The sequence below is a fragment of the Octopus bimaculoides genome, chromosome 1 (assembly GCF_046866305.1).
Source record: "Octopus bimaculoides isolate indiv1 chromosome 1, ASM4686630v1, whole genome shotgun sequence".
Classification (NCBI taxonomy): Eukaryota; Metazoa; Mollusca; class Cephalopoda; order Octopoda; family Octopodidae; genus Octopus; species Octopus bimaculoides.
Window position 1 is genome coordinate 189,178,287 of NC_142928.1, and position 13,288 is coordinate 189,191,574.

At 36.0% G+C, this 13,288-nt stretch overlaps 1 protein-coding gene and 1 long non-coding RNA gene across 17 annotated transcripts in view; one reads left to right on the plus strand and one right to left on the minus strand.

Annotated features, from left to right (window-relative positions):
* LOC106875208 (dual specificity calcium/calmodulin-dependent 3',5'-cyclic nucleotide phosphodiesterase 1A) overlaps positions 1-13,288 on the plus strand; it is a 1,569,442-nt gene that overhangs the window by 538,876 nt on the left and 1,017,278 nt on the right. The gene's annotated exons all lie outside the window — the stretch shown is intronic.
* LOC149137909 (uncharacterized) overlaps positions 10,944-13,288 on the minus strand; it is a 7,678-nt gene continuing 5,333 nt past the window's right edge. Inside the window, exon 2 of the long non-coding RNA XR_016244562.1 lies at positions 10,944-11,109. This is a non-coding gene — a long non-coding RNA (uncharacterized LOC149137909). The remainder of the gene's footprint in view (positions 11,110-13,288) is intronic.

Sequence of the window (13,288 nt, forward strand, 5' to 3'; positions counted from 1 at the left end):
TATATCTTTATATATATAAATATAATATGTATATACGATATATATGTATAGTATGTATGTATATATAATATATATATGTGTGTATATATATATATATATATATATATATATATATAATATGTATGTATATATAATATATATATGTGTATGTATATATATATATAACATGTATATATAATATATGTATATATATATATATATATATATATATATATATATATATATATATATATATATATGTATGTATATAATATATATGTGTGTATATATATAATCTGTATTTACATAATATATATATATATATATGTGTGTGTGTGTATAATACATATATATATATATATATATATATATATATATATATATATATATATATATATATATGTGGTGCATATATATGTGTATATATATGTATATATATACACCTCTCGTATGTATTTATATAGTGAGAAAGAGAGAGAGAATGAAAGAGAGTAAAAAATATATGTATGCATGCATGTGTATATGTATGTATTTATGTCTGTATATATGTAAGTATATATGTATTTATGTACCTATTTTTGTGTGCATATGCACAGCATCTATTAACTCCCCGAAAGTAAATAATAACTTGGTCTATCAATTAGTGTTAAGGCGAAATATGACCAAAGCTAATGATTAACTTTTAAGGAACGCTGGAAACCAACCAACTTAACTCATATCACTGTTATCATTGTTGATAATTATTTCTTTTCTAATCGTTTGAATTGGAATAAAATGTGTATACTTACCTCAGTTACTTGAGAATACAGTAATCCCTCGACTATGGCACGTGTTACGTTCTAAAACCCCACGTGATAGGTGAAAAGCAGCAAAGCAGAAACAGTAGTGTACTGTATATTTTATTATTATTATTTTTATAATTTATATATATTTATTTGATTTTAAATACAAAACAACACCACAGAGGAATCGACGCAAGCTAAAATAATAAACCGCGATATTGCGAGGGATTGCTGTATACTGCAAAACATGTTCCAAATTCAAGCCAAGCATATAATTTTTCTTCTGTTGATTTCAGTATATATATTCCAGATTTCTGCAGTCTAAGTTCAAATCTCACTGTCTTCAAATTTACGTTTCTTTTATCTGGGGTTCATAAATGACTTAACAGTCCACTCTTAGCTCTTGGCTCTTCCAAAGCTGTCCTTATAACGGGCAGCGAGACTTCTCCAAACATCCCGACTGCTCGTTTTCCGCTTGACTCCACTTCGGCCGACTCCCATCGTTATTATGTCGTTCTGGATCGTACTGTGACGCATCTTCCTTGACCTTCCACTCGATCTTTTACCTCTTTCCGCCGTACACTCTGTCACAACGATAGCATGTCTCTCCTGCTGAAGTCAAAACACATGGTCAGTAAGACGTACCCGCCGCTTCATCACCGTGTCCTACAAACTTCCCATGTCAGCGCTTTTGCTATTCGTTTCTCATCATGTCCAGGTAAGAGATGCCCAGGATTGAAAATAAGCAGCATCGATGGAACATCCAGCGATTGAGAGATTTTTGCTGTCTTCTTCCAGGTTTCACAGATGTAGATGGCTGTTGGTATAGCAATAGATGAGTATAATTGCAGTTTTACCTTCTTACTGATAGTCTTCAATCTTCTTATTGGACGAAGGCGTTGGAATATTGGTGTTGCTTTACCTATTGGTTGCTGCATCATCCCCATTAAATATACTGGGGTCGATTATTCTGCCTTCTCTCTCTCTCTCACTCTCACAGTGTGTTTTTCTGTCTTTCTCTATTACTCTCAAATATATCAGCTATGTTTCAGGCTTGGAAAAGAGCTAGGACTCTGCTAGGTTTCAATGTCCAAGGTACGCCATATTTCAAGAAGGCGTCCCGTCGACACCCCTTTAGAGATGAGCATTCAAGGCATGTGTGTGTGAGTATGTGTCTATATTTTTATGGTGTATGTACATATGCTTGCTGTATATTTATGAAAAATACAAAACCCTGCATGTAATGCTCAATTAAGTATCATACTTGATATCGAACCATAGCTGTCCGTACTAACGCTTTATCTATCGCGCTTATCTTTTTGAGTGTAACGTTTCCTTCTTGATTTTAATAACGTTTACAAATGCAGTAACATACCTTTGGAGTTCTATAATCGTGAGAATATCTACAAGTAAAAATTATTGAAATTGTATAGGACAAGCTTAAAATGATGTGCTAAATGAGATAACATATTATTATTTTGCGGTTAATAATTACATGTAATATCTAATTTAATTATGGAATTCTATAGTATCTAAAGACTTCAAGCAACAGTCAATCTCACATTTAAGATCTAGCTTTAGCAAGACAAGAATTAGTTGAATGTATTAAATTATATGAATTTGTCATCGATTTTTATTCATTAAAATTGCTGCAAAATGCATTGGAATTCAATACTTCCGAGGTTGGGGAAGTAGTTTATTATAAGTTCTGCTGCTAAAGCAGTTTCAAATTAGGTATTTCTTTATAGATAATGGTAGACAAAATGCATCTTATCTTCTGTCCGTATCGTAAATATTCATCGTATATATCTAGTGAAAATATAAGTACAAAAGAAGTAAAATTCTTACGTAATAATTTTGACGTTAAGTGAATCGCTGGTGTTTTCAATTATCTGGATTCATTTCAAATTTTCCCAGTGGAGAGATGCTTAAGTAGATAATATTTTATGTATTTGCCAGATGCAACCTCATCCAAACGTTCATCTCATTCAGTAACAAATATAATTATTTCTGCATATTGCAATCGAATTTCATATCTTTAAAAAAAAACATTTATCATACTATAACAAATATATTTAGCTGTATATGTTTTGACACGGTGATTTTCACCATTGAAATTAATATTTGTACCTCTCAAACATCTAACGAAGCAATTTTTAGTGAATATTTTCTTTTAGCTTTCTTATATTAAATTCTCTTGTCTATTCCATAACACTCAACCCCGCAAACTTTCTGGTAGTCCATATAAGCTAACTTCTCTGAGATCCGCCAGTCCTAAGCCGACCACTTAGTGAATGACTGACTTTATCCTCCTCGGCCCATCACTCCACATTCTTTATAGAACCGATGCATATAACTACGAAAGTCCAAGCGGTTTATCTGCAAATTATGCTGCAGAAGTACAAGTAAAGAACTCTCCCTTCAACTCTACTCCGAGAAAGTCACTCATTAATACAACACTTACAAGACTACTTTCAGAGAGGTCAATAATGTCTTTGTGAGTCATACAGTCAGCAAACATTCTCTCCTCCCAAATTATAATTGAACACCCAAACATTGAACATTTGTCAGCATGAAAGGAACACCTCTCCCAGTCTAACAACAAGAGAAAAATGGAAAAATACTAAGGAAGGACGCAGAAGTCAAAGGGGTAATCGCGTTATACAGCAAAAATGAAGATTTAATGAGAGAAATAAAAGCGAAAAAATCAGCCACTAGGATTGCAGAACTTTCTGATAAATATAAGAACTACGAGTTCTACGAAATTGATAAAAAGACTCATAATGTTTAAAGAACACGTATAGAAAGTCGGTGTCAATGATGAGATTGGATTTTAATCAATCCATTTTTCAAGACTTGCCACCTCTGACCCTATGTCAAGAAAAAGTGGAGAGTCCCTCTCCACAGGACACCCTGGATTAAATATATAAGTAATGTCTATTCACGTTGGTTGTGTAAATGTTCGTGGCCTGATGTCTAGCTGGAAGCAAGGGCGCTTCCTAAATGACATCAGGTTAAGAAAATTGGATGTGATTGTTGCAACGGAAACCCGGGTGAAGGGGCCAAGAGATCTGCTCCCCCTCCTGAATGGCTATGAGAAATACGTTTCTCCGAGTCGGGCAGGAGGTAGGGGTGGAGTGTTGGTCCTACTAAAACGAAACTGGGTAGCCGAGAAAAAGTTGTTTTTTTTTCTGATCCAGAAGGCAGGTTGGTCGTCCTCGACCTGACATTCAGTTGTGGCAAGATAATCAGGCTGGTTGCAATTTATGCACCCAACGTTATGAGCCCGCAAAGTGAATGTTTTCGTGACCTGGGTAAGTTTCTGGCCACGTCGCATTCGCTAGTACTGATAGGAGACTTTACATAATCTTTGACGCACACACAGATTGTGTTGGCTCGAACATGAATAGAAAATGGAACCCTGGCTTACGGGATTTGCTAAGTCACTTTAAGCTAGCAGATCCATATAGGTTGGAACACCCGAACACTCCACAGTGGGCGTGGTCAAATAGTGACGGGTCTTCCAGGACATATCTAGGTAGGATTTTAATTAGAAAAGCAGGTAAGTCCATAGCTAAGTGTCCACAGTTTTATCTAGTCAGCTACAGTGATCACAAGATGGTTACCTGTAAGCTTACAGTAGATAAGTTGCATAGACAGGGATCTGGCTACTGGTGTTTTCGTAGACCGAGGTCGAGTGAATGGCATGAAGAGTGCCGTAAGGCCCTCCTGCTATTCCGGCGCCCGGGCAACGCCAGCGGTGGGGGTTCAACATGAATTTTATATAGTGGGTTGGTAGAGTCTGAATGTGACGATGACCTGGGGGCGATTCTAGGTCTCGGGAATATTCAACTGGACAGCCTGTTCCATCGTTCATTCGGGCTGAGAACGTTGGACAACTTCCAAAAGTCCTTGACCTGGCAATGTTACAGAGGTGCCTTGCCCGTTTGGGAATAAGCTTGCAAGACATGGTAAGCGTCAGTCTCCGATCTGTCCAAGATGTGGGAGAGACAGGGAAACCGTCCCTCACGCTATTGTCCAGTATCCAAAGATATCGGAAATGTGAGTTTATGCTGAACACCTGTTGTTCGGCAAAGGAAGAGTACAGCTTTCGATTGAGTCAATTATAAAAATGGACCCACCGGGAGTTTTAACACACGAAGGTAACGATTGTTTTCTCACGGTTGTAGCAATAGCGAAAGAGGCAGCATAGAAGAGTAGGATAAAAGCGATTAAGACAGGCACCTTTATCTCCGGCAACGATTAACGATAATTTTTTACTTTTCATTTGAAAAGGAAAGTGTGGCTGGAGAGGAGATGTCTGTCGGAGAGTATGTTCAAAAAGAGATGGAAGCATGCTGCACGAGTATTGTGCGTGCAAGGAACTGTGTGAATAGGCTATAGAAGAAGAACAAAAGAAAGGTACCAGCGATAGATCGAGGCTTGTGGGTCGGAGCGTAGCCTGATCATTGCTACATTTGTATTGTCCCTGTATTGTTAATTTCATTCGATTTTTTATATATTTTATTTAATTTTTAAAAGTCATATTTTATGTAAGATCATACCGATTTACTGATCCCAATCAGTTGTTCTGTCCATTTCTGTGTTTATCCCTGGTGGACAATAAAAAAATTGGTATTTCGTCTGTCTTTATGCTCTGAGTTCAAATTCCGCCGAGGTCGACTTTACGTTTCATCCTTTCCGAGTCGATAAATGAGTACCAATTGCGTACTGGTCTTAATCTAATCGACTGGCCCCCTCCCCCGAAATTTCGAAGAATAAATTATATATCAGGTTAGGGCAATCGATTAATGAGGGGTTGGCAGTGAAATAGGATGCTTTGCAATGTTTGTTCCAGTTCTGTGCATTCTGCGATCATATTCTTATGTTGCCTACTTAGAACGTTGTCTTAATCGTCATCTCGTTTAGCACCAAGACCTGGTTCTTGTGTACCTTTAGAAGAGTCCATTCTACTGCAAGCTTTCGGACTGGGTCTCCGGTTGGTGGATATCTTCCTGCTTCCCTCTTTCCTTCTCACAAGTTTCTGCGACTTCGTAAAAGCCGCTAACTTCTCTCCTGATCACGGTATAAAATAAATTGCCAAAAGCATGTGTGCGTGTGTGATATATATATATATATATATATATATATATATATATATATATATATATATATATATATATATATTGAGAGAGAGAGAGAGAGAGGTGGGGGGGAAATGAGAGCTTTTTTGTAATTTTTAGCGATCTGGAAAAATATGTTAGGTTTCAAATTATTTTCAAATCTAACATGTTCTGAACTACTACTACTACTACTACTACTACTACTACTACTACAGACAGGCAGATAGATAGATGGGGTGGCAACACGAAGCAATGATGTGTATAAATACAAACTTGTTACCGGTTCAAATATGCTTGAGGCATATTCGAATGTATAAGAGAGGTATTCACTGTACTTTGTCTTGGAGAAAATCTGTCTCCGGTGAGAAATGTCCTCTATGACAAAACAGTGTGAATAGTTGCCTTACGGGTTCGAACATGCCTCAAGCGTATTTGAACTGGTAACAAATCTGCATATATGCGAGCACTTTTAAGATTTGCTATTTATATTAAAATTGATAAAACAAAAGTGAATATCTAAGCGCAGGAGCGGCTCTCTGGTAAGTAGCTTCCTTACCAAACACATGGTTCCGCGTTCAGTCCCACTGCGTGGGGCCTCGGGCAAGTGTCTTCTACTATAGCCTTGGGCCGACTAAACCCTTGTGAGTGGATTTGGTAGACGGAAACGGAAAGAAGCCCGTCGTAAATATGTATATATATATATATATATATATACACACACATATACGACAGTCTTCTTTCGGTTTCCATGTATATATATACATATATATATATATATATATATATATATATATATATATATATATATATATATATACATGTGTACCTCCATCATCGCTTGACAACTGATGTTGGTGTGGTGTGTTTACGTCCCCGTTACTTATCGGTTCGGCAAAGGTGACCGATAGAATAAGATTTCCGCTTACAAAGAATAAGTCCTGGGGTAGATTCGTTCGACTAAAGGCGATGCTCCAGCATGGCCGCAGTCAAATGACTGTAACCAGTTGAAGAAAATCCACTATCACAGAAAGCTATGCAACGTGTAGAAAATATCCTATATCGTATAATTACAGAGTAAGTTTACTATATTCAACAGCAGTCTTTCGAGCTACAGCGGCTGTGTAAATAATCTTTCTTTGATTATAAAGCAAGTTTGGTTTTTCAGCGATTGTAAATATATTAATATTTTCCTTGCAAATTATGCTAAGCTGATAATTCTGTTATTTGCAATTAATCAAATTTCTATAAGGAAAACAAAATTTCACAAAGCAAGTCTACCATCCATTCTCTACGCTAATGGAATGTGCTGAATTTCGTGAGTAGACCTGACAGCACCTGACATCGTTCTAATACATCTAAATCGAAAGGTTAAATATTTCAATTGGCTTATTATATTTATTCTGTATCGAATTGTTTGAACAATATCGCCGTTGGGTACAGATTTCTAACGAGCTAATTACTTCACGTTCTCTGCATTTACAATGGCGGGAGGGGTGTAACATGGGTTTGTAATAACTCCGGTGAAGCAAATAACACAAGGATTTTCGTTCAAAAGCATCAGTTCATCAAATTTCTTGCCATTATTTACATGTTTCCGGCGAAACTCGCATAAAATTGAGAGAGAGCGAGAGAGAGAGGGAGAAAGAGAGAGAGAGAGAGAGAGAGAGAGAGAGAGAGAATTTGCGCGGCTTAGTGGTTAGGGTAGTGCCTTCACGATCACCAAATCATGGGTTCAATTCCCGGACCGAACGACGTGTTGTGTTCTTGAGCAAAACACTCTGTTTCACTTTGTTCCAGTCCACACAGCTGTAAATGGGTTGCTCTGCAACAGACTAGCCTTCTGATCAGGGTGGGGATGGGTTATGTTGTCCTGTTCGCCTAGCCGTCTAAAGCCTTGTGAGTGGATTTGGTAGACGGGAACTGAAAGAAGCCTGTCATATATGTGTGTGTGTGTGTGTATTTGTGTGTCTGTGTTTGTCCCCCTCCCCACCGTCACTTGACAACCGATGTCGTTGTATTTATTTCTCCGTAAAGCAGCGTTTCGGCAAAACACAGCGATAGAATAAGTACTAGGCCTACAAAGAATGAGCCCGGGGGTCGATTTGTTCGCCTAAAAGCGGTGTTCCAGATTGGCTGCAGTCAAATGACTGAAGCAAGGAAAAGAATAATAGAATAGAATAGGCAGACAGACAGACACAGACAGACAGACAGACAGACAGACAGATAGATAGATAGATAGATAGATAGATAGATAGATAGACAGGGATAAAGACAGTGAGATAGAGATAGAGAGATAGAGAGATAGACTTATTGATTTTTCCCCTGTTGTTGATGTATGATAATACCTATCTAAACTATGTTTTACTAAATAACAAGTAAATGCTTCTACGAAAATTATTTTACTTTCGTATTATAACTACTATAATAATTCTTACTAATCTATCTTCTGCAGTTTTCATTATCTTGTAGGTTTTCTTTGTTATTAAGCTTCATTTCTTATCAATCTCAAGATTTCTGTCCTTTTACTCCCTACAAATCACAAACCTTTATTTTACTCTGGTGCAGATGGAATCAATTCTTGTATTAACAGCTTCTCCAGAGATAACTATACGTGTGTGTCTGGCCAACCAGAGAAATTCTTACGCGGTCATTCTACCTTACACAAATAATAGATATGTCATCGTCATAATCACCCTTTACTGTCTTCTAAAGCTGAGAAACACATTGGAAGACAAATAAAAAGAAGAGATTGTCAAAGTTTGAACTGCTTTAATCATAGGTCTCCACCAATCCTGACCTTGGGCGAGATAACAATAGCATATTTTCTGTATATTTTTTAAGGAAAATATACTTTAGTTTTTGTTGGAAGTAAAAATATATGGTGACTCCATCTCAATTACTAGTTCTTATAAATGTGCTAAATTTGCTTACTCGTTCGTGAAAATTCTCCGTTATTATCTCGATGTCAAAACCGTAATTATTATCTGGATAGCAAAACTAGTAATTTCCGAAAATTTGCAATATTTCTTCAATTATCTATTATTTCCTATGCATAAACATTACAAACAATAGCAGTCGCTTTACAAAACTTCGTCTCAAACCTATTTCCTGTCGTCATTGATAGAAGTGTGACTGGAGTTATGGCTTTCATCTATAATAGTAAAACTGATAGAATTCAGCATTCAGTGCTGAACAACCGGCGTAGATCACTTGTTAATAGTGATTAAATATTTGTATTGTACATTAGCTCGCTCTCTCCATTAAATCAATATAGCATGAACAGTTTCACAGTGCACCACACGTCAAATGAAGTGACCGTAGAGTAGCGTGAAATGAAGTGTTTTGCCCAAGAACACAACGTCTGCCCTCTCTTGGAATCCAAACTGCGATCTTTCGATCGTCCACATATCACTTGGTCCACATATTTGTTAGATAGATTTGTTCAACTAAAACCCTTCAAAATGGTGCCCCGGCATGGTCGAAGTCCAATTAATATAGCAAGTAATAGACTAAAAGATAAACTTCAAATATGAGAGATCATTAAATTATAATATCACAACCTTGCTCCACATATTGACTGTTTAACGTTCGATAGCGCACTTTTCTTGACCCCAGAGAAACTATCGGTCCTCTAAAAGAAGTCACGTGATTAGTTTCTATTATCCACAATAGTTTTCTCTAACGCACAGTTGTCTTTATTCTAGTTAAAAGCTAACTGCACGAACCACGTAGTAATGATCTGTTAAATACGAAATTGGTTCTTTACTTGGTGCTCAACCGTGCTTTTTCTCTTTTCTTTGCATTACCAGACTTCGAATCGTTGATAGACTTCCCCCTTTGTTTTAAAATGCCAAAGAAATTGGATTTATCAGAGAAAAGATTGTTTCATTTATTAAATAAGGTTTCCTTATTTTGTTTATATATGTTATCTTTTGATGGTGATCACGCAGTTTGTAAACTACGTGATCACAATCAAAAGACAAGAAATGGAAATGTAATAAAAGATAGTTAAAGAATTTACGTACTTCTTTGAATTTATACAATTCCTTAGTCTGAGAAACTTCGATCAACTCAATTCTTCAGCTATCGTATGCCGTTTGCTGAATGCTTTACATTTCAAGATCTAGCTGTCATTCAGTAATTCGATAAATTTGTGATGTATCGTGAAATAGCATTGGTCTTACCTTCGTTCATATCACAGTATTGCTATATTAAAAGTGCCATTATATAAGTTAATTGAGAGGGAGATGATATGCACAATGCAGTGACCGAAATACAATTTCCCCTGGATTAAAGATATATTTTTTTATGAAGAGAAAAATCATTAACTTCAATTATGTAATTATTTTCAAGAAATCTAAGACAAATAGTTAATTTGAAATAAAAAATGAGTAAAATTTGAAAGAAGGTATACTGTAAGTTGTGAGCCTGATGTTTGGAAAGTATAGGGAAAAATTCGGACGTCTTTCAATCATATTAAAGACAGCGAGAAGGCAGAATCGTTAGCACGCCAGACAAAATGCCAAGGGGCATTTCTTCCGTCTTTACGTTCTGAGTTCAAATTCCACTGAAATCGACTTTGTCTTTCGGGGTAGATAAATGGAATATTGGTACCGATGTAATCGACTAGCCCCCTCTATCAAACACGCTTGCCTTGTGCCAAAATTTGAAACAAATATTTCAATCGAGAATTCTTAATACTGACGTCAGTTTCGACAACCTCCGTTGCGTCATCAGTTAACACTGGGTCGCAAGTTCGGCTCTTTTCGGACGATTAAAGTCCCTGTTAGTGTTTACGCTTATATTTATGTGAGTTGACCACACCATGAGAGCATTTAAGATCTTATTCCTAGCAACGTAGATGTTTCTACGCCGCTAGTCATATTTAGAGATAGTAGTAGTAGTAGTATATATATATATATATACAAAGGGAAAGGGGGGAGAAGAAACACACTAAAACATTATAGTAAGGAATTTGCAAAGAGATAAATCATTTTTCCCTTTGACAAAATGAAACATATAAATTTGTGTAAGAATGCTACAGGCAGAAAAATTCAAATGTAGATAATTTGCACTTTATTGATGTTTTGAAACGAAACGACGATAAAACTTTCCATGAGAAATAAGAGCTAATTTCTTATGAGTCCCCGGTAAAGTCCAAGCTGGGAATCAAAATGCTTCCCTTGGTTTGGCATCAATTTCTCGGAAATTTATATCTTGTTTGACTAATGAAAACGAAACGAATTTTAAAGAAAACATCATTAAACGAAATTATTCCGTAATAAATAATGATAGAAATACTTGTCGGAATATCCATAAATTTAGTAATGTATATTTTACCCAGGAGCATCTAAAGATAAACACAAACAAAATATTTCTCACAAGGTTTGTGATAAATCACAACGAAGAAGATAATTCTCGTTTGTTTACTTTGTTTACTTTGTTTACTTACGAAATCTCTAAAGAAAGAGTTAGACATTTCCCTTTGGAAATCTTTCATATTTGCAGATAACGCTAAAAAAATCAGCCAAGTGTAAGAGATTACAGGATTGGCACCATTTCAAAACATCAGATCATTTCCATATATCATTGAGGTAAATAATTCGTTTGTATCAAGAATGAATTTTGTATGATATTGGAGAAAGACATTTTCAATAAGTTATGAATGCAGATATAGTCTATTCAAATAATAACATTTTAAATTGTTTAGATACTTATTATATATTCAGCAATGAGCTTTTATTATTAACCACCCGCTAAGAGGAACTCATACGTATACCCGCATTTATGTGGAATTATTCACACATATGCACACGCAGAGCTGAAACTGCACTATTTATTCCATCGTAGAGAAACAAAAGAAGTACTCAAAGTAGCTTATTTCGAAAGTTTGTTGATGCTAATTTATGTGAGTTAAACAGAACTACGTTTCGTTAAGTTGGCGGTTAAGCGAGTGTATCCGTTTGCACGTTCGCGCGCTGTTTATATATGTGTGTGTATTTGTGTGCGTATGTGTGTGTGTATATATGTATATATATATACATATACATGCATACATATATATTTGTGTGCGTTTGTTTGTATACACATGTGTATGTGTGTATGTGTAAGAATTAGGATCTATGACGTTTCGGACTAAACACTTCTTCGTGCTTAAATTTATCGGGTGGGGAAAGTAAAGACAGCAGTGTTATGTACTATATGTTTGAGTGACTGGCTGCAAACATTAAAAAACAACAACTAGAGATTGCATGCATAGACGGAAAGTAATAGGAGAGAGAAATTAAGTGAGATAGAAAGAAAAGAAAAAAAAACAAGAGGAAGGGAAATCGGTAAGGGTAAGGCGAGGAAACAATGAAAGTGAGAGGGTACTAAAGAATAATATAATTACAGAACTAAGAGATGGTGAAGGAGGAGCAAAGAAAACGTACTTTTGTACGTGATCCAATAAGTTATCGGAAATTTAGTAAATTCACAATGACATGTTCGCCTTTATTTGAAACATCATAACTTTTAAGATGTCATGAGAAGTAGAGCTACAGCAGAAGGGAATGTGTAATCATATAGGAGGACGATGTCACTGTGCCAAATTTATGGCTATCGGAATGTTTGTGATAACTCTTTAGGGGAATGCCGGCGTAAACACTTAAGCGGTGTTTCACATAGGTTAATAATGTTTTCTTAGGTATAAATTAGATTTTGTAGCTGTTGTTTAGCTCTGGTTCAACTCTTTCTACTTGACATATGAACAAAGGCATTTCAAGCGCAGGATCATCAGGTCTGTTTTCGGATACATATATAACCCTAGGATTAGAAAGATCCTTCTGCAAATACATGCTTCTAAGTTCGACCCCAATATGCACTACTCTGGCCGAGTATCTTCTAATATACTATTGAGTTGACCAAAAGCTTAAGAGTTGGCGGCTCCTAGGTGTGTGTATGTGTGTGTATGTGCTTGTGTGTGTGTGTGTGTGTGTGTGTGTGTGTGTGTGTGTGTGTGTGTGTGTGTGTGTGATTTTGATTTTGTTAATATTAGCAGCACAAAAATAGTTACAGAAAAAGTGATGCAATACCAGATTGTCGTCAAAATTTTTAATTATACAGAAATACAATACTCACACACGTATACGAGTGAAAGGGCCAGAATCAATTTATTAAGAAAAAACAGAAACTAGACAAAAAAAAAAACATTGTGTGATTTTCCTCTATCCGGATAAGGTCCGTTGATACACAAATTCATTTTACCGTCCCTCTTATGAAATGATTTAAATAGCTAACATAGTATTGAAAGTCAATTTTATTAAGTAAAACAGTTAAAGGCTATGACTGAAACCAGTGTAAGATTGAAATAACTGTAACTACGGCTCCTGACTCCAAATTAAGATTCATTTTTAAGGGAGTGGG